The sequence below is a fragment of the Herpailurus yagouaroundi genome, unplaced genomic scaffold (genome assembly GCF_014898765.1).
Source record: "Herpailurus yagouaroundi ecotype Mexico unplaced genomic scaffold, PumYag 67793, whole genome shotgun sequence".
Classification (NCBI taxonomy): domain Eukaryota; kingdom Metazoa; phylum Chordata; class Mammalia; order Carnivora; family Felidae; genus Herpailurus; species Herpailurus yagouaroundi.
In genome coordinates this window covers 1,405,206-1,425,719 of record NW_024420586.1, presented here as the reverse complement: position 1 = coordinate 1,425,719, position 20,514 = coordinate 1,405,206, and the positions used below count along the sequence as shown (strand labels likewise).

Below are 20,514 nucleotides of genomic sequence, written 5' to 3'. Positions count from 1 at the left end.
TTTTGCTTATTTCTTTGTGCTTGCAAGTGTGAATTCACTTAAAATTTTATAACCTAGAAAAGGCTACATATTTTCATTAGGATATTGCAGCACTTTATCAAGTAAGTTTTTTTTTTTTTTTTGGTTTCCTCTCCCTGCCTCTCCATTTTTAGTAACTGAACCCACTTTCCTTTGATTATCCCAAGCACTTAAGTGACATGAGTCTTTCAGCTTTTAGATGGATACTTTATTTACAATATTCATAATCATAAAATAAATAGTTTGTGTCTTTTAATGTAGTCATTTTGAAGTCTGTTCTTTATCTGAGATTCTTTTGCCAATTTAGAAAGTGAAAGTATATAGAGAAGTTGATTCAGTCTTAATGACTTATTTAGTTCCTCGAACTGGAAAGTAGCTGGATAAATGACTCACCATGGAATTGTCTTTATCATTAGAAACGCTCTTCAGCTATTCTCAGTAAAGTACATTTATAAAGCACCTGATATGTGCCCAGCATAATGCTAAACAAGAAAGAGCTCTTACGACTATTTGTGTTTGGCTATAGGTTTTGCATAGATAGTGCCTTAGATTTAAGCACTGAGATTTGATTCCTGGAAAAGATTGTTAGTTCCATACAGTTGGTTCAAGCAAAGTACTTGACAATCTTCTGTCTGGCCTTTGGTAGGTCTATAAGAAGACTTCTAAAATAAACCAAAGGTAAGAATATACAAGGTAATGTTCATGAGATGGGCTAGCTCTGGGGAGGCTGAGCAGAGAGTAAAGTTTATCTGTAGTTCATCTCCCTCTTCCTCTCTCTGTATCCTCTAGCCTCTGAAATCCCTGCTATCTGCCAAAAGCCTGTTCCCTATCTCACTCCAGACCCATCACCTCTTCATTCAGGCTCTACATTGTAATGAGTCTGTGTTGAGGGCTTGGTGCCAGGAGATCTTGAAAACTAAGAGACCTTTAAACCTCCAAGTCATGCCTCTCTAATGGGGGTATTGTTAGGGTAGTGAGGTATTTTATTTTATTTTATTTTTTTAACGTTTATTTATTTTTGGGACAGAGAGAGACAGAGCATGAACGGGGGAGGGGCAGAGAGAGAGAGGGAGACACAGAATCGGAAACAGGCTCCAGGCTCTGAGCCATCAGCCCAGAGCCTGACGCGGGGCTCGAACTCAGGGACTGCGAGATCGTGACCTGGCTGAAGTCGGACGCTTAACCGACTGCGCCACCCAGGCGCCCCGGGTAGTGAGGTATTTTAACACCAAACACATTTTGTAACCAGAGTCAAAAGATTCCTAAAATCACTTCTCTGTGAAACTTTCTTGGACACAAGAAACAGAATTGTCCTGGTAACTCTTAACAGCTGATAGTGATTCTCTGGTGCCTATCTTGATTTTCTATACAACACAGCTTTTTGAGGATTGAGTTTTCCAGTGTGTCTTTCTCAAACCCTATCCCCTTGTTTACAATATAATCTTGGCAGAGGTCTCTATACCTGTCTGACTAGACTTGCTTGGTCAAAACATAAGTGGTAAAAATAAATTTAAAAGATGAAAATAATTTTTCATGTAAGGTATTATTTTAGATCTTTGCATGTTCCCTAGAAACTAGGGTATTTGCCGTAATTTAATTATTTCATTTTGTGTGTTAGAAGAGGAAAGCTTAGAGTCCTCCAGTACCTGTTAAATTTACTTAAAAAATATGTATGTGAGAAAACCAAGGAAGGATTTTTTTCTTCTCCCTTTCCTATTAACATATGCCATACTGAGTTTAAAGTAAGTAATAAACATGTTCACAGTAATATTTGTATATGCATATGTATATGGAAATTAATGCCTCCTATTTCAAATGGGTTGCTTTGATAAATCTTCTCTTTTCCTGGAACAGTTCAAGGATGACATAGAGATTAATACGTGGTAAAAATATAGAAAGGATTTAAAGCACTGGATGAATGGTTGGATTACCTGATCTTTAAGACCATTTCCAAAACAAATAGTCTGTGATTTTATGAAACTCTATATGCAGCCTATTATAAAATGCTTCTTGGTTCCCTATTCAAAATTAATTGCAATAAGTCCACCAATAATTATCCTAGCATGCTTCACATTGTCTCATGCCATGATATATATGGGGAAATTTTAATTGAGTTTAGCTAATGGACCAGGTTTTTGTTTCTTTTTTATATTGTAGCCAAAACCATCAGAGAAACACTAATGACTGGACTTCTCACATATTACTATCTTTAGTACAAACAATAGGAGGTATGAAGAGTTAGAGAAAGATCAGACATGTGCATGCTGGTGGATAGAAGAGGTCAAGCTAACCAAGGACCTCTGCATAGTCTTCTTGTTTCAGAGATACCAGGGAAGGGTTATGATAGGGAGACCACAGGTTATAAAATCATGCTGCCTTACTACAACATAAGTATCTAATGTTTTACTCCAAAGAAATTTTTTTAAAATTGAAAAACTAAATTTCATTTAAAAAATGTGAATATCAAAATGGGCTATTGTGTTATAAGGAATAATGCTGGCAAGACCTTCTTTATTTAATCAGTGTGATATTACCAACACCATTCTCGATACATCTGTGACTTTGATTGTGCATACTTCACTGATACAGTTAATACAAGCCCAATAATTGGCATGTTTGTTATTAAATGTCATCTTAATAACAGATCTTGGTGTTGCTGGGCTGCAGCACAGCCGCGTAAATCGTCCTCCCTGACATTGAACATCAAAGTCTTTGTACGTGCCCCTCATTTTTCAAGGTCTCAGGGGACAGGGCATTTTCCAAACTCCATGAAATCTTAATAACAGCCCAAAGGAGAGACAGCAGATGAAAATGAACCGACACTATCCCTTTAAACATGTCTGTATCACACCGCTACTGTTCATAGCAACTAAAGCCCAATAATGGTTCTGAACAGAACATGACTGGACAATTAAGGTCACCTTTGGCAGCTTTATAAGCAAGTTCATATTCTCATGGTCTCCTGAAATCCTTCTCCTCTGACATAATTGTTGCCAGAGGTGACACCCTCACTGGCTCATGAAGCATTTTCTTGTTTTTGTTTTTTAGTCACGTGTCTGAACTCTAATTTGAGGTTTCCTCTTTGGAGTGGATCCATTTATCAGTGAAACGATTCAGGACAGTAACTGCTCTGTAACATGATGGAAGCTATTCCTGATTTTCCAAGTATTTGCTATTTAACACTGGTTAGTTTTTTAGGAGAAAGAGTCTATTTAATATAGAAAATTTGAAAACTATAAGAAAATAATTACCCATAATCTCATAATCTAATTAAACCATTATTATCTTCTTCTAATTCCTTTTAGAAACTTTTCCATGCATATGTACATGACAAAATGAAACTTTTCTTGCTATAAGTAATTTTGTGGCTTCCTTTGCATTTTTATGATAAATTATTTTATATACACAAAGTATATAATACACATGCAAGATATACAACTGATGGTAATATACCCCTGAACTATTGAGAAATGCAATGTTTGAAGTTCTCCATTGGCCCCCTGGATGGCCCTTTTCACTCTCTAATACTTCCTGCAACAGTTATACAGTAAAGGATATCCATATACAGTGTTGGTTGGAAACAGTGAATAAGACTCTTCTTGTTTAGTCCGTGAGAGTGAAAAAAAAAAAAAATAGGGGCATAATTATTCAGGGTTAGCACAGCAAATAGATAGTATGCTCTAGTGGGAGAATTGAAGGGAGCTTAATGAAGGGGCTACCTGCAAATGTGCAAGCATGAGTAAAGGAAACTAACAAGGCACAATAAAGTACCCCGGAACTATCAGCCAGGGGGAACAATTACCACCGCTTTGCCTAAAGATCCGAGGGCAGAGAATGGTTACTGGCACACAAGAGTGGTAGATTTCAATAGAGAAATGGAGCCCTTCTTAATTTTTCCAAACAAAGAAGGAGCTAGGGAACTACATACCTTCACCTTATATTCCTTCTCACTGATTTCCAGTAGGTTCTTTCTATCGGTTGCACCCAGCTGAAATCGGGCAAAGAAAGTCATTTAATGCAGTCTGTAAGTCTTTCCCCAGAGTGGGGAAAGTTGGAGAGTAGATCTACAAGTCCTAGGTAAGTAAACACATGATGGTTAATTAATAAATGCAGGCCGTTTAGTTTTTCTGAAGTCTCAATTTGTAGCTCCTTTTTTTCAGTCCTGACAGGTAGATGGTAATGAAAGATATTAGAAGTACTGACTTTCAAATATTGCCTTGAAAAAGATTTCTTTTAATTTATGCAGGAGCTAAAAACCAGCTCTGAATGTAATTGCTCAGTCATTTTCTTTCACTTAACGCATATTATCTGAGATTATGGATACGTTTTAACATAACTGCTCTCAAATTAAAATTCAAGCCAAGCGTTTTGTTTCTTTTTGTTTTGTTGGTTTGTTTGTTTTCAAATCAGAAGGTAGCATCTTGAATTGCCCCATTATAATAGGTCCCAACCTTGCAGTTCCGATTACAGGCACAAGAAAGTCTATTCGTCTGTCGTCTGGCATTAGTGCTGGAGGATGAGCTTTGCAACATATGTGTGTTTTTCTTTTCAATGTCTGTATCTGTTTCTGTTCCAAAGGTAGTCTGCTTTTCCCAGATGCCATTGGAAGCCTTTAGTGGCTTTTCAGAATAGTTTTTTCTTTGACCTACTTCTCCAAGTATCTCTCACCGCTCAGAAATGTGTCTACAGAGCTCTCTGTAAGAAGGAACTCATAATATTCCACCTGAAAGGGAAGGACGTAGAAAAACCACTTAGTTTAGCTTCTTTCTTAAGATTGGATTACCTTCATGCCATTTGTGAAAATGCTTGTCACTTTTTTCTTAATTCTAGAATGAATGCATATGGGGCAACTGGATGGCTCAGTCAGTTAAGCGTCAGACTTTGGCTCAGGTCATGATCTCACAGCTCATGAGTTCGAGCCCCGGGACCTATGCCGACCACTCAGAGCCTGGAGCCTGCTTCAGATTCTGTCTCCATCTCTCTCTGCCCCTCCCCTGCTCATGCACTGTCTGTTTCTCACTCTCACTCTCGCTCTTGCTCTCTCTCAAATATAAAATAAAAACATGAAAAAATTTAGAATGAATAGTTAGCACAGCACTTGGCACATAGCAGGGTTAACTAAATGTGTTTCCTTTTTTACATCCTTTATTAATGTAAACTGACATTTGATAACTCTCCATGGATGTCTGCGTAGGGATTTTGCTTTGATACATATCCTTCCCAGTGAATTGATGAGACTAGATGGACTTTTTCATAACTCAGATCTGGCTACTATGGTCAGGGATCTGGGCTAGCACAGTGCCTGAGAACTGCATGTGTCATGTACCTGGGACCAAAGCAGAGTCCAAATCCCAATAACAGAGACCAGTATAGCCAAGAAAAGAGAAAGGATCAAACCATCATGCAGACATGACAGGTAATCTACAGTGTTCAAGTTATGGAGATTCTCATCAGGTAAGAGAAGGATTCAGTTGGGAGGTGTGTCTGAAAGCATGAATCAGAGGTCCAATGTAGAAAAACATTTGAAGGTCCTGTGGAGGACTGTTTTAATTATTGTTCTCTGCCTTTTCCACATTTGTACCTTGTTTGTTTTAAAGGGGATCAAATAATGCAAAGTTGTCAGTATTTCTTTTTGATGTTTCATTGTAAGGTTTCCAAAAAGTGTCTCATAAAATCTTAGGAGGTTGTGTGTACGTGCATGTAAGTGTTGTGTTGGCGAAAAGGTAGGTTCTGGAGGGAGTGGCGGGAGATGATAGATTCCTATCTTTACAGAAACTCTGGTAACAAGTGGTTGTCATGCAAGATTTTTTTGAACAAAGGATTCCAAGGTTTAAAAATATGTTTCAAAACCATTGACTTGTCCTAGTTTGTTCCTGAAGTATAGTAGCGGGTGTCAGCCAACCATAGCCTGCAGGCAAAACCTAGCCTTCCAGATGTTTTTGTATGATCTGTGAGCTAAGAAGAAATGTGATGTTTTAACTGGTTGAAAAAAAATCAAAAGAATATTTCAAGATATGTAAAAATTATTTGAAATTAAATTCCAGTGCTCATAAATTCATATTAGAACACTGTCACGCACATACTTGTTTATGAATTGCCTCTGGCTGCTTTTTTACTACAACAGGAGGCTTGAGCAGATGGGGCAGAGACTATATGGACTGAAAAGCCAGAAATACATACTCTCTGGTCTTTTACACAAAGTCTGTCACCCCTGGATGAGAGGTTTCCAATGGTGTAACAACAAAGAGAAGTACTAAGAAGCTCCCTTACACAATTAGGTCTTCTAGCTTCATTATCTTTTATCTTACTCAAGAATATGTATTTAGCCTTACCTCATGGAAAAGAAAAGTTTACAAGTGTAGCTGAAATGGGAATAAAATATTTTAGTGTCTACTACGAACAAAGCACTAGACTTGACACTATAAACTACATTATATTAGAAATTTTTATAGCTACTCTAAGAGATAGGTATCTCCATGCCCATATTATAGCTTAGAAAAAGGATTCAGAGAGGTTACGTGACTTGCACGATATTATTTAGTGGATAAGGGGAGACAGGATGCAAACTCCACCCTTTATTTTTTCACTGTATAGATACTCCCAAGAGCCATGTATCCTCCATATTCTTATTATTCTTGTTGCTTTCTAGGTTTTTGATCCATCTAAGTTTTTGAAGACCAAAGTTATATTCAGTAGCCTAATTACACACAGAATAAACAAGCACTGTAGACGGAGTTCAACTTGAGAGTGTCCAGTGATAGAGGACCACATGCTAATATCATTTCCATCTATTTTCTTACATTTGGGATTCAGTCTCATCAATAAATGTGAAAACTATCTGTTTAGCTAAAAGAAGAATATTTTTCCAGTATTTTTCTTTGGAATCTATCTTTAATCTTGCAACTCTGGGATCTACCATTTAACTTTTGCTTATTTTTATTTCTTGGCCTTAGCTTTTAAGATGATATTGTCCTAGGCATAAGTTTGAATTAGGTAAAATTCCTCTTCAACTTTGCTGACCTTCTATCCACTCGTTGTATTTCCTCTTCTTCCCTACCATGTACTGGTAAACATTTAAGGACTGGATGTCATGCGGTGCCTGGGTGGGTCAGTCAGTTAAGTGTCTGATACTTGATTTAGGCTCATTTCATGATCTCACAGTTCATGAGATAGAGCCCCATGTCAGACTCTGTTCTGGGCATGGAGCCTGCCTAAGATTCTCTCTCTCCCTCTCCCTCTGCTCCTCCCCCGCTCACTTACGTGTGCATGTGCACACATGCTCACTCTCGTTCATGCTCTGTCTCTCTCTCTCTCAGAAAAAAAAAGAAGAAGAATTGGCTGTCAGGAGGGAAAAGAGAGTCTTGATAAGTAGCATTTGCAAATTGCCACGGTATCAATATCTCCATAATAGCCCATTTCAAACTACTGGTATAATGGCTTACAAAGTTGCTAAAAATTTAACAGCTGGATCTTATGAATTAGTAGGAGCCAGCTCCAACATACAACATACCTTATCCATTATTCAAGTATTTTATGTGACTCACACATTCTGCCTTTCTCCTCAATCCACCTTCCCTGTGTCTGCTCTAATTCTGCCCTCTAGGTAGTACTCCATGCTCAGCCTCAACAATACGCTTGGCGTATGTACCTTTTTCCTTCCTGACCCTGTCAAGTGACTGACAAACCAAGCTGAGAAGTTGACACAAGATGAGATGTTAATGAATGACAGATTTGGTGGGACAGCACATGCCTCAAAAGAACAGTTGTCAGAAACAGAAAAAGAGTAATGGTTTAGAAATAGCAATGATGAATACAGATAAGGGCTAGGAGGTAGGAAGAACATGTGATGAAGGGGTTGAGGATATAAGACAGTGTACCATGAAATAGGAGTTCTTAGAGGACATAGTAGGAAGGTTGAAGAGGAAGAAATGTGGCAGTATGGTCAAGGTAGGCCTATAGAGAGCAATATAGAAATGATTGTGAAAGAATTTGGATGATGTACCTGTTGCACAACCTGTGAAATGACCAAGGATAACAAAGATATGAACGTCACAAGTTGAGCAGATGTTAAGGCTCCCAAAAGAATCAGATGCAGCCACTTTTCAGTGTATTGGGAATAGACTAGGAAGCATGGGTTGTGTACCAGTCTACTCCAAATAAATATATTTTTAAAATTTTTTTAATGTTTATTTATTTTGGGAGAGAGAGAGAGAGAGAGCATGAGCAGGGGTAGGGGCAGAGAGAGAGAGAGGAAGACAAAGAATCTGAAGCAGGCTCCAGGCCCTGAGCTGTCTGCACAGAGTTGATGCGGGGCTCAAACCCACGAACTGTGAGATCATGACCTGAGCTGAAGTCTCATGCCCAATTGACTGAGCCACCCAGGTGCCCCTAAATATTTTTTTAATATTTATTTTTGAGAGAGAGAGAGAGAGAGAGAGAGAGAGAGAGAGAGAGAGAATGAATGTGAGTGGGTAGGGGCAGAGAGAGAGGGAGACAGAGAATCTCAAGCAGGCCTCATGCCTTCAGCACAGAGCCCAATATGATCTCATGACCTGTGAGATTATTACCTGAGCAAAAATCAATAGTTGGATTCTTAAGCAACTGAGCCACCCAGGCACCCCTCAGAATAAATATTAGCAGTAAACTGGATTGATTTCGTTTCTGTAGGGGTCCTAAGACTGATACAGAATTTTTTGGGTTTCTAGGGATCTCACTGAGTGAGAAATAAGATCAGTGTCTGTAGAAGGGTTCAACTTTGGTATGGAAAAGTCCATAGACTGGATTTATTATGTGCTTCCTTGGAATAAGTGGAATGTCTCACCATTATCGTTTGGAGGCCTGGTCTCTATACATGGAGGCGGAGTTTTTGGCTGTTCTTGACTTTATCTTTTCCTGACTCAAGAGATTTGTTCCAGCATTTTATATATTTCTTTTTCAGATTCTCCTTTTGATAGCTTCTTCTTTAAGATTTTCCTTATTGGAGAAATAAAGGATCTATGTTTCATTATATTTCTGAAGCTAGTAACTGCCCTGTGTGTCTCTTGTTCTTTTTTAAAAAGATGTTTATTTATTTTTGAGAGCATGCACACAAGGGAGGGACAAAGAGAGAGAGAGAGAGGGAAAGAGAGAATTCCAAGCAGGTTCTGTGCTGTCAGCACAGAGCCTGATGTAGGGCTTGAACTCATGAACTGTGAGATCATGAGCTGAGCTGCAATCCAGAGTCAGACACTTAGTCAACTGAGCCGCCCAGGCACCCCTTGTTCTTCTCTTTCAAACGACCAGCATCCCAAGGTTTTGGGATGTGCTTTCTCCATTTCCTTTCCAGTCAATCCCTTATTACTTTTTAAATTTTTTTAAATGTCTATTTATTTTTGACAGAGACAGAACATGAAGGGGGGAGGGGCAGCGAGAGAGGGAGACACAGAATCTGAAACAGGCTCCGAGCTGTCAGCACAGAGCCCAACATGGGGCTTGAACTCATAGACAGCGAGATCATGACCTGAGCCAAAGTCAACTGACTGAGTCACCCAGGCGTGCCACATCCCTTAATACTTTTTAAAATTTTGTTTTGCTCCTTCAAGAAAATGTTCTTTCTGAAAATTTTTTAAAAGCCTCATTAACGTGAAATCCAATAGCTTTACCTCTGTCAACTTTTACTAAGATTTTCTGCTAGCATGGCATTGATGACCATTCCCTCTTACACACTCTTTTCTCATGTTTCATAAAAAAATATTCCATCATAATTACTCTCTTTTCCTGATATGAATTTTTCCAGTTCTTGATCCACAAGTTGCCTACAAAGTTTCAACTTTTACCTCTGAGGTCAAAATTTTTCCCCTTAATTGACAGTTCTATCTTCTCTCTCAAAGTACGTGTCTAAATATTTATAGGAGGAAATAGACATGGTAGAAGCTGGCTGTACTTCTTATTTTGTAGATTTGACTTGGAAATCATGTACATATTCTGCAGAATTATGAAGAATTATTTTAAAAGGCAATCTAAAGGCAATGAATCTAAAGAAATTCAAATAGAAGTACAGTTTTTTTCTAGAGTTAGACAAGTTAGCTATAAAGTGTATTTAGAAAAAAAATATCTCAGCCCTAAAAAAAATATCTGTGTATTAATATATGTTACTATTTATTCCTGGCACAAGTGAAAAAATATAAAAATACACCATTGGCTCAATTTCTCACACCATTTCAAATGGATGAGAGGTCTGATGTACCAAATAAAACGTTCAGATTGTATAAGAAGCCATAGGTGAATCCCTTATTAACTATGTTGTTTATTCCCTTTTTAAAAATTTCTTGGAGTGGAGAGAATTTCCCCTGGTAATTGCTTTGGTGTGCCACCCAGATCCTCTTCAGGGATAAAGAGCTTATGCCCTTAACATTGAGAGTCCTATGATTTATAGCTGTTAGTCCCAAGGATTCTGTTATGGACTGAAACTTTGTGTTACCCCTGTAATTTATATGTGGAAGCCTTAACCTCCAATATGATAGTTTTAGAAAGTGGGTCTCTGAAAAATAAGTTTAGATGACGTCATTTAGATGGGCATGGAACCCCCATAATGGTACTAGTGTCCTTATAAGAAGAAGATAGGCCAGAGTTTTCTCTCTGCATGCACACAAAGATGTCAGGTGAGTTTAGAGAGCCACAACCACAAAGCCACAAAGTGGGCTCTCCTGTACAACCAAATGTGGTGTCACCTTGATCTTGGATTTCCCGTTTTCTGGAACTGTGAGAAATGTGTGTGCTGTTTAAGCCACCTAGTCTATTGTTTAAGTCCATCCAGTATTTTGTTAAGCAGCCTGAGCTAAGATAGATTCCTCAATAAAATCTAGCACTGCAGTTTCCATCTCAGAATTGGCTTCCCGGGGAACCTGACCTGTGATATTTCCGATGATTAAAATTACAGAAGCAATTAAAAGAAAGACTGTTAGGTTTGATATTTTATGTGTGTGTGTATGTGTGTGTGTGTGTGTGTGTGTGTGTGTGTGTGTGTAGCTGTTGAACAGCAGAAATAAAATACCACAAGCCAAGTACAAACCAAGGAAACTATGTGCAAGTGACACCACAAATTACACCTTTTAAGATTTAAAGAGTTTCTGAAAATTGAGTGGCAAACATTGTCTAGTTTTTTTTTAATAGCAAAAGATAAGAGAGAAAAAATGCAAATGACCCTTAACTTTGTGAAAAGTTACCAAGTGCAATCAAAATAACAGAGATGTAACTAAAACTGTACTGAAAATTTGCTTATCACTCCCTGCTTCACAAAATCCAGGGTAGTCTGTTTTCATACTATGTGGAAACAAGGACTCCGACATATTATTGCTGATAATGATACTGTTCCTATGGAAGTAAGGTTGACACTATCCAACAACTTTATTTATTTTTTTAGCTTTGGACCAGTGATTCCACTCAGGTATGAATCTCTTCCAAAGATACACAGGCACAAAAATATGAACTAATGTATGCCTGAAATTGACCGCAGCACTGAGTGTGATAGCCCAAGATTGGATTTGGGTTATATATAGATTTTAAAAGAAACAGTAGAAAAATAAGCAAAACCTTTTTCTTTCTTTCTTTCTTTCTTTCTTTCTTTCTTTCTTTTTCTTTCTTTCTTTTTCTTTCTTTCTTTCTTTCATGTTTGTTTATTTTTGAGAGAGAGAGAAAGACAAAGTGTGAGCAGGGGAGGGGCAGAGAGAGAGGGAGACACAGAATCTGAAGCAGGCTCCAGGCCCCGAGCTGTCAGCACAGAGCCCGACGCGGGGCTCGGACTCACTGACAGAGATCATGATCTGAGCTGGCGCCCCAAGAAAAACTTAAAAAAAATGGCTGTATATGGGGCGTCTGGGTGGTTCAGTCACTTGAGTGTCTGACTCTTGATTTTGACTCAGGTTGTGATTCCAGGGTCATGGGATCGAGCCCCTCATTGGGCTCTGTGCTGAGCATGGAGCCTGCTTGAGATCCTCTCTCTCCCTCTGCCCCTCTCCCCTGCTCATGCTCTGTAATGGCTGTGTACGTGGCATGGAGGGAAGATGGAAAGGGGTCATAATCAGTGGTTAGATCTCTCTGAAAGTAACTTGCTGTATAATTTGGATCTTGGAAGCATATAAATCATTTTCACGATTATAAAATAAAGTCAGGAAGAAAGAATGCAATCTCTAAACAACAACAACAAAAAAACTAAAACTAAAACAAAAGAATTTAAATATGTATCAATTTGGTGGTAAAATCCTGACAAGAACAGTGTTTTCAAATGACTTTAAAAGACAGTTTTTTGACTCTACATTTCTAGATTGAAAAAAATAATTACAAATAAATCTTAAACTGCATTCAGAAGTCTTATTGATAATAATTTCTGAATTGTTCTATTGAAACCATGTTATATAACAGTAGTGGGATAAAACAAATAGTAAGTATGTTAATGTCATTTAGGTAACAAGATTTTCAACATATGAAAAAATATTCAGAAAATTAAAGAAGTTATAGATAAAAAGGCTGGCAGTCTTAAATTTAAATTTAAAACACTGCGGCGCCTGGCTGGGTCAGTTGGTAGAGCATGCGACTTGTAATGTCAGGTCATGAGTTCAAGCCCCACGCTGGGCATGGAGTCTACTCTAAAAAAATAAATAAATAAAATAAAATAAAATATAAATAAATAAATAAATTTAAAATGCCTGTAAATAAATAATAAATAAAACACTAAGAGAATATATCAACGGAACACACCCTAAGATGGGAAAATTTGAGTGCCAAAATAACAAATCAGTGTAATAGTTTGTAATATCTCATCAAACACAAAAATTCTATGACTTTATACTTATACTAGCAATAAATAAACATATTGGTCACCTTTGGAACTTACTACATTCACTCAGTATTCCTTAACAATGAGAATCAATAATTTGTGCTGCCTTTTATGTTAATATAATTCAAGACAAGAGAAGAAATGATGAAAGTTCTTCTTTATTCAAGAACTCTAGCTAATAAATGCTTTTTTTTTTTTAAGTGAAAAATTAAGGTCACTACTTGTCAGCATTTTTTTGTAATAACGGACACAGATCAAAATCAATGGATGCTGTAACTGTTAGATGCACGATGGGAAACTTTATAATAAATTGATCTGGCTTGTGAAACCTCAACCTGCTTACCAATATTAAACATCACTTAAATGGCCTCCCAGGTGATTCAGTAAAGGACACAGCACCACCTGTGAACATTCCTTCCCTCTCTCTCTCACTCTCTCTCTCTCTCACACACACACACACACAATTTGAGCATAAACTGGGTTTTAGATGTTATGAGGAGCTACATGTTTCAAAATCTACAGGTTTCAACATGAATCCACTGGGTTTAGAACAAATGATGCTAGAAAGTAGGGAAATAGGAAATCTGCAGTTCTATGTGAGCAAGAATTCACTGTCTTCACTAGTGTGACCCTGGTGAGGAGTTGGGGAATGTTGAGCAGCCTGAAAGAAACATCAAGCTCAATTCAAGGATCATTGGAATTTTCATGTTTCCATTTTATCATGTGGAATTAAAATAGGTGGAATAATTTATTATTCATGTTATCATTGACTGTAGCTGATCTCTTGCTACAAACCTGTAATTGGAAAGAAACCTATTCAATTGTAAGTATTTTTAGCTGTCATGTGAAATCATACTTTTCACAAATCTGCCTTTCAACTCTGGCATATCCTTAGTTCCTTACCATAAACCTTCTGTTTGTTAATTTTATATGCTTAGTGACTTATTTTCCTTTAAATGACATACAGAAGTTTGTATATGAGGAGGTACAAAACTGAGCAAAAAAAGAGATTGATCAGTTTGGCTTTTAAAAATCATATATAATGAGACTACATCTTGTAGGCAGACTAAGACATTATATTAGAGCAACCAAATTTTATTCTATACGTTCCACAGATACTCAGAAAATCAGATACTCTGACTCTCAAAAGCTCATGTCATGGTATTTTCTTTGTGATTCTAATTATGTTGTATAATTACTTCTTATTAATAAGATGGTTTATAGGTATTTCAAGAATGATTATAGGAAAAACTACCTTTAAAATCTGGGATGCTTCCCTGATATTACTGCAAAGAAGAATTCAAGGACATGATTTGGAGTGGAAGGAAGTATAATGAAATTTTCTCTCAAGTATACATTGAAATATTCAATTTATCTCAATTAATTTTAGTCTTTTGTTTTAAAGCCTGATTATTCTTGTGGCAAAGGATCTCAAAACCACTGTTTTTCATTCCTGATCTGCCCTTTTGATCACTATGCTCCTATTCTCGAACACTGGCATCATCATGGCAACCTCAGAGGATAAATGCTACTCTAGACATCTGTATCCTTGTTCTCACACCTTGAACAAAGCACATCTGCTATACTTGGCTTTCCTTTTTTCTATTTTAGAAAAACAATCAATCATAGACAAAAGTCATGCAATCCTTAAAATTGTTAATGCCTAGGAAACAAAAATTCCCCTTCTGGGAATTTATCATGATAAAAAATTGGATAAGTGTGTAAATATATGTATATGATTACAACACATGCTATGATAGCCATGCTTACCTATTACCAAAGCACCATTTACAATGCAAAAGAAGGCAACAACCTAAATGTCCAACAAAGAGTGATTGTTAAATAATTTCCAAAAACCCATACAATGATATAGAATGAAGGCATTGAAAATAAAGGTGTCAATGTATATTTCGTGGTAAGAAAAGAAGTTGCTAATCGATGAGTATAGAGCTTTAGTGATGCAAGATGAATAAGTTCTGGAGACACGTGGCATGCTAGAGTGCCAGAGCTGATGACATGTTGTACACTTACAAATCTGTTTAGAGGGTAGATCTCATGTTGTATCTTTGCCACAACAACAACAAAAATTTATTTTAAAAGATCACACTGTTATCTAATATTAAGAAGCAAGTTACAGATATCTTTAGAATAATACTCTGCTTTCATCTATGTGTATGTATGTGTGTGTTATATATACATATATATCAAGTTTTGAAGACTAGACAGAAAAATTTTAAAGGTTGCTGTAAATTCCAGGAGGACTGAAAATTTTGTAGATTTTGTTTGCTGCCCAATCTACAGTGTCTAAAACACTGCCTGTCACATAGGAAGCATTTAATGAGTAAAAAAATGATTAAATGTGGAATTAGAAATTCTTTTTTTTTTGCTACTCCTTATTTTCTAATTATGGCATGTGGATTAAGTATTCTCAATAAAAATGTACTATTTACTTGTTTATGGCATGTTTAATTTTGAGAAAAAAGTCTTAGAGTCATTGATAGTTCTTTTTAGGAGTCTCAGAAGCAGCACTGGCATTTAATAAATTAGAAGCAAAATCATAACTTTAAAAAAATATGTCACCAAGTTTTTGGAAATGTTTGTTTTCTGAAAGACATATTATATTCATGGTTATGCTCTGGATATTGCTGATATTTAATATTTACATTTTTGGAACAAATGTACCTAATGGCAGGTCATTGTGACTTTTTATTTAAAAACCATGTTTGAGGCAAAAGTAATGTGTACTCTTGTTACTGTTAAGCAGTTTAAATCAATACTCCTTACTTAACAACTCAGCGTTCCCAAGGGCCTTGGTTTTATGTGGCATCTCAGAGATATGGCATGCACCATTACTCTTTAAACATCTACTTTAATTGTGCTTTTAATTTTGCAGACTTTACATAGAGACCCAGATCTGTTGACAGAGCAAATGAACCACAGATTCTGTCCTTTCTACTTTGTCACTCTAACCACTTGGTAAATGAGGTTTAGGTTTGCAAGGGGATGATGTCGTTGCCAAGGTTTTTTAATCCTGAACTATAACATGGGTGGAATGCGGATACTTTCAGTGCACCATGATGAGATTGTCTCCTTTATTTTTGTAGTAATGCCCTTGTTAATGGTGCTCTGTTTTAAAGGAGATGTGACACATTGTAAACCCGTCTGCCTATAATTGTCATTTAGACTTCATCAGTGAAGGGAGAATTGACAGATCTGGGGTCCTCGGGTTCACTTGTAATTTTCCAACAGCAACAATATCATTGAATTTGGATTATTAAATATAAAGTAGAATTTTCAATATTAGCAAAATGTGTTTTAAATTGTCTCCAACCCATGTATTTTAATAACTGAAATGCTAAAAGCACTTTATTATCTCGAGCCATGGTTAAAGAATGCCTTCCTGAAGCAAGGCTTCAAGATATATGAGAGTTAGGGAGTTTTAAGACCTAAGCCATTGAATTTAATGCTGAGATAAAGACTAGAAAAGCAGACGCCCAGTAAACTCTGAATTTAGAACTTAGCAGGGAAGTGAATATGTAAATTCCTAAATTGTCTCCTGGAAAGAAATTTCAAAAAACGGTTCAGGGTCCTACCATGAAAGGAAAATTAATGGAGGAAAATTATGTCTGATCACTGAAGCATGGACATTGAATGAAACCATGCATCAATTAGGTACTCAAGAAATAGACTCATGAAAGTGTAAAAATTCAGAGGAAATTCATAAAGGTTTAGGGATAGATAGAATTTTCCTCAGCACTATCATCTTTTTAAAGTTAGGTTTATTGAGGTATAATTTATACACAGTAAAACACAGCCTTTTTAGATATACAGTTCAGTGAATTTGGACAGGCATATCTAGTTGTGTAAGCACCACTGAACCCAGGTTGGACTAGTTCCATCAGTCCGTAGAAGTTCTCTTTTTTTGTACTCAGTTTACTCCTCCTGCCCACAGCCCGAGGCAACCACTGATCTGACTTCTGTCCTTATAGCTTTACCTTTACCAAAATGGCATGTACGTGGAATCATACTTACGTAGCCTTGTGTATTTTGAGTTAAAATGTTTGAGATCTGCTCATATTGTTGTGTACCAGTCATTCATTCCTTTTGTGCTGAGTATTATCCCATCATACGAATTGTCTGTCACTAGCTGATAGACATTTGAGTTGTTTCCCATATTTTGCATTTATGAATAAAACTGCTGTAAATGTCTGTAGACAAATATTTGGGTAGACATGTTTTCTTTTTCTGATTAAATGCTTAAGAGTGGGATCCCTGGGCCATATAGTGAATGTATGTTTAACTTTATACGAAGGTGCCAAACTGTTTTCTAAAGAGGTTGTCCCGTTTTGTCTTCCTCTCAGCAAAGTGTGAGAATTCTCATTGGTCTGCATCTAGACAGTTCTAGTTGTCCCACATCCTTGTCAGCACTTGCCATTGTCAGGTTTGGTTTGTTTTCATTTTAACTTTCTAGGGGAGGAACATGTAGACTCTACATTGTAGAGTAAAGGCTCAGATGCAGGAGTGAAGCTGTGCAAACATCTGAATACTGAGGAGCGCTACAAATATATGGTTTTGTCACAGCAAACCAAAGTTTGGCTTCTGTTTGGCCCAAAAGTTGCATATAGGAGCAGGCTGCATATGTAATAGAGGTGATGATGGTCAGGCAGTATAAAGAGGATAAAATGGCAAGACAGGTTATGAAGTCTTTGAAAATATAGCTGAGTGTTCTAAATTTTAAAATAGAACCAATACTGTTTTCCAGATAAAGAAGAAAATGGCTTAAATATATTATGATGAACTGAAAATGAGTTTTTATTTAAGTTTTTTTAATTAAACTAAATTCTGTAACTAGTTACAACACTTGTAACTGGTGAAGTGCTGTGGTAGACATATACCAAGGTGAAATCTCAGTCTTAAAATACTTAACAATGTGATTGTAACTGCTGAGGTGGAGGAAGTAATTTGGAATTCTGCATACTTATACTGCCACATATGGCGATACATATTCTTTTCCACCACATTTTTGTATTTGAATTACTGTAGAATCATCGCTTATGTAGTGTACCGTGATGTCATGTGACCATAACTTGATCTATATGTATCATTTACATTTTTAACTTTTCCTCTCTGCTTTTCTCAACCACTGAGACAACTCCATGGAGCTACCTTATTTATAGATTGTGTTCAAACCTCTAATAATAAAATAATTAAAATCTCAGGAAAAAATGACAATGAGTCGGACGTAGAAATTAGACAGACACACATCCTTTTTACATGGATACATATGTATCATGGAATGTTTTGATGATAAACCATTGTAAGTGCCTGGGACACAGCAGTCCTAGTAGTTGCTGAATCCTGTTCTCCCCATCTTCTATCCCTGTACTGTCTTCCTGATTCACTCAGAATTGCTATCTTCCCTAGTAACGAATCCTAATTTTCAAATGTATCCAGTGCTTTGATTAACGAGATACAATAGCTTCTGTCCTCAGCTCATCAACTCTGTCTCTAACCAATAGAAAGAATTTCTGTATTTTTTTTTATCAAGACAATGGATTGTCCTTGGCCAGCAGTTATGTAAGGATCCTTTATTCTAGTGGTTTTTAGCAGCTAGTCTAAGTTCAGTGTCAAAAGTGCAAAGGATTTTAAGCTCCATATAATGTTACTGTTAAAGTTTTAATTTGCATCAATTTAATTCTCTTGTCAGTTGTCACACCCTATTAAAGTTGTGCCTCATCACATGCTGATGGAGCAAATTAAGTCTGAGGTACAAGATGATGTAGCTTCTTGGGAAAGGCTATCCATGGGTCCAGATTCCAGCAGTTTTGAGTTCATTGATCATTAGTTTTTATGTCTCTTAGGAATCTAGAGTAGCATTCTGTGGCCATCAAAGATCTGTATCTAATGTCAGAATTTTACAATTCTCTAGAGCAAGCCCAAAAGACACTTTTTAATGAAGAAGTATTTTTGCCTTTTTGTTGTTTTTCTTGTCATGTGTTTCTAGTATACTCATTTGCATTAGCCTTGCCACCCTTAACAGAATAATCCTTTAAAACCTCACTCAGATCATGGCACTCCTCAAATCCAATAGCTCCTACTTCTCTCAGAGTAAGGGTGTATAAAAGGCCCTACATTGTCTAGATTTTCATTACCTGACTCAGCCAGCTATTGCTCTTACCTTCTGTCATTCTAACGTAGTTATGTTGGCTCAGTATCCCTTGAAAATGGCAGGCACGCCCCTGCCTCTGAGCTTTTGCACTTGTTCCATTCAGTTACCTAGAATGTTTTAGTCCCAGCTATTCATATGACTTCCACACACTGCCTCCCTCCCTTCCATTCTTGACTGAAATAGCATTTCTTCATTGACGATTTTCCTGAATACATACCGAAAATTGCACCTCCCTCTTTTTGACACTTCCTGTCTCTCTTTCTTTATTTTCTTAGGCCCAAACTAAATATTTTAGCTATGTATCTTAATATTTTCTACTTCTCCCCAAGTAGAATGCAAACTCCACAAAGGCAGAGATTTTGTCTATTTTGTTCACTTTTGTTTAGGACAGTGCCTGGTGTAAAATGAGATCCCAGCATATATTTGCTGAATGAATGAATGATTTTGAATCTGCTGTATCTGTGAGTTTTAGTGTATGCAGTTCTTTCTTTGCTCTCTCTTTTTCCCTCCTCTATCCCTTCTTGCCTTCCCAATTGGGGCTGTAGAACAATAAGTTCTAGCTTTTGCAAAGGTTCTTAGTTTCCCAGAAGTGCTCAAAGATAACCCAAATGGAAGGTCACCTGTTTTGATTTTGCTAGAGGGAATGCAGGAATGTCAGTTCTGGCCTTGGAGGAATCTGGTTTTAGGAAGATGGATGCTATTGGTTTCCTTAAATTAAGGTATTGTCATTTTGGGTGTGTGTGTAAGAGGCCAAGCCACTACATGTATACCAGGTGCAAGGTCTCATGACCGATCCATGTCTTTACCATTTGATCCCCAATGTCCTGCACAACACCTGAAACTTATCAGGTACTCAAAAGATAGTTGGTAAAATAAGGAAGGCTAAGATTACTCTTACTTTTGTTCCCCCAGATCTACTGTCACCCAGGCAAGAGGTCTTCCTCACCTGAAACAAGCAGAAAGGGAGTGGTTGCTGGCCCTGTTCAAAGTCCTTGATAATTACTTCGACTATGCAAGTGATCATGGAGTACACCTGCCTCTGAGAAAGTAAACTGTCAGCTCTCTGTGGAGTCCTACCAGGGTGCCAAAGGTAAGGAAGTAAAACAATCTATCTTTGAAGTTTTAAGAATTCTTTCAGTGCCGTGTGTGGTAACCTCAGATGTGATATAGAATGGAATGAGGTCTTTCATTGTGAGAACTAATTAGCTATCCCACACCATGTAACTCGTATTTCTTAAATCAGAAACTTTTAATAGGACTTTTTATTTTTTGGAGGTTTTTCCTTCTCTTCTACCACAGGTTGTTGCCCAAGCATCTCTGGCCATTGCTAATTATCTGTTTGCCTTGGGCAAGACAGGTTCTGACTGTGAGTCCAAAAGCAGCCTTGGGCAAAATAATTCATAACTGTATTTACCAAAAATTATTCCATCAGTGCATCTTTGCAACAGTGTTTCCCATAATTACAGTTGCCTTGGTGCTTTTAAGATTTTTCATTTCTTGGAGCTGTTTGATC

The 20,514-nt window shown here is 37.1% G+C and overlaps 1 long non-coding RNA gene across 1 annotated transcript in view; it reads left to right on the top strand.

Annotated features, from left to right (window-relative positions):
* LOC121026048 (uncharacterized) overlaps window positions 1-20,085 on the top strand; it is a 552,687-nt gene extending 532,602 nt beyond the window's left edge. The window contains exon 4 of the long non-coding RNA XR_005788241.1: window positions 19,914-20,085. This is a non-coding gene — a long non-coding RNA (uncharacterized LOC121026048). The remainder of the gene's footprint in view (window positions 1-19,913) is intronic.
* The last annotated feature ends 429 nt before the right edge of the window (window positions 20,086-20,514 follow it).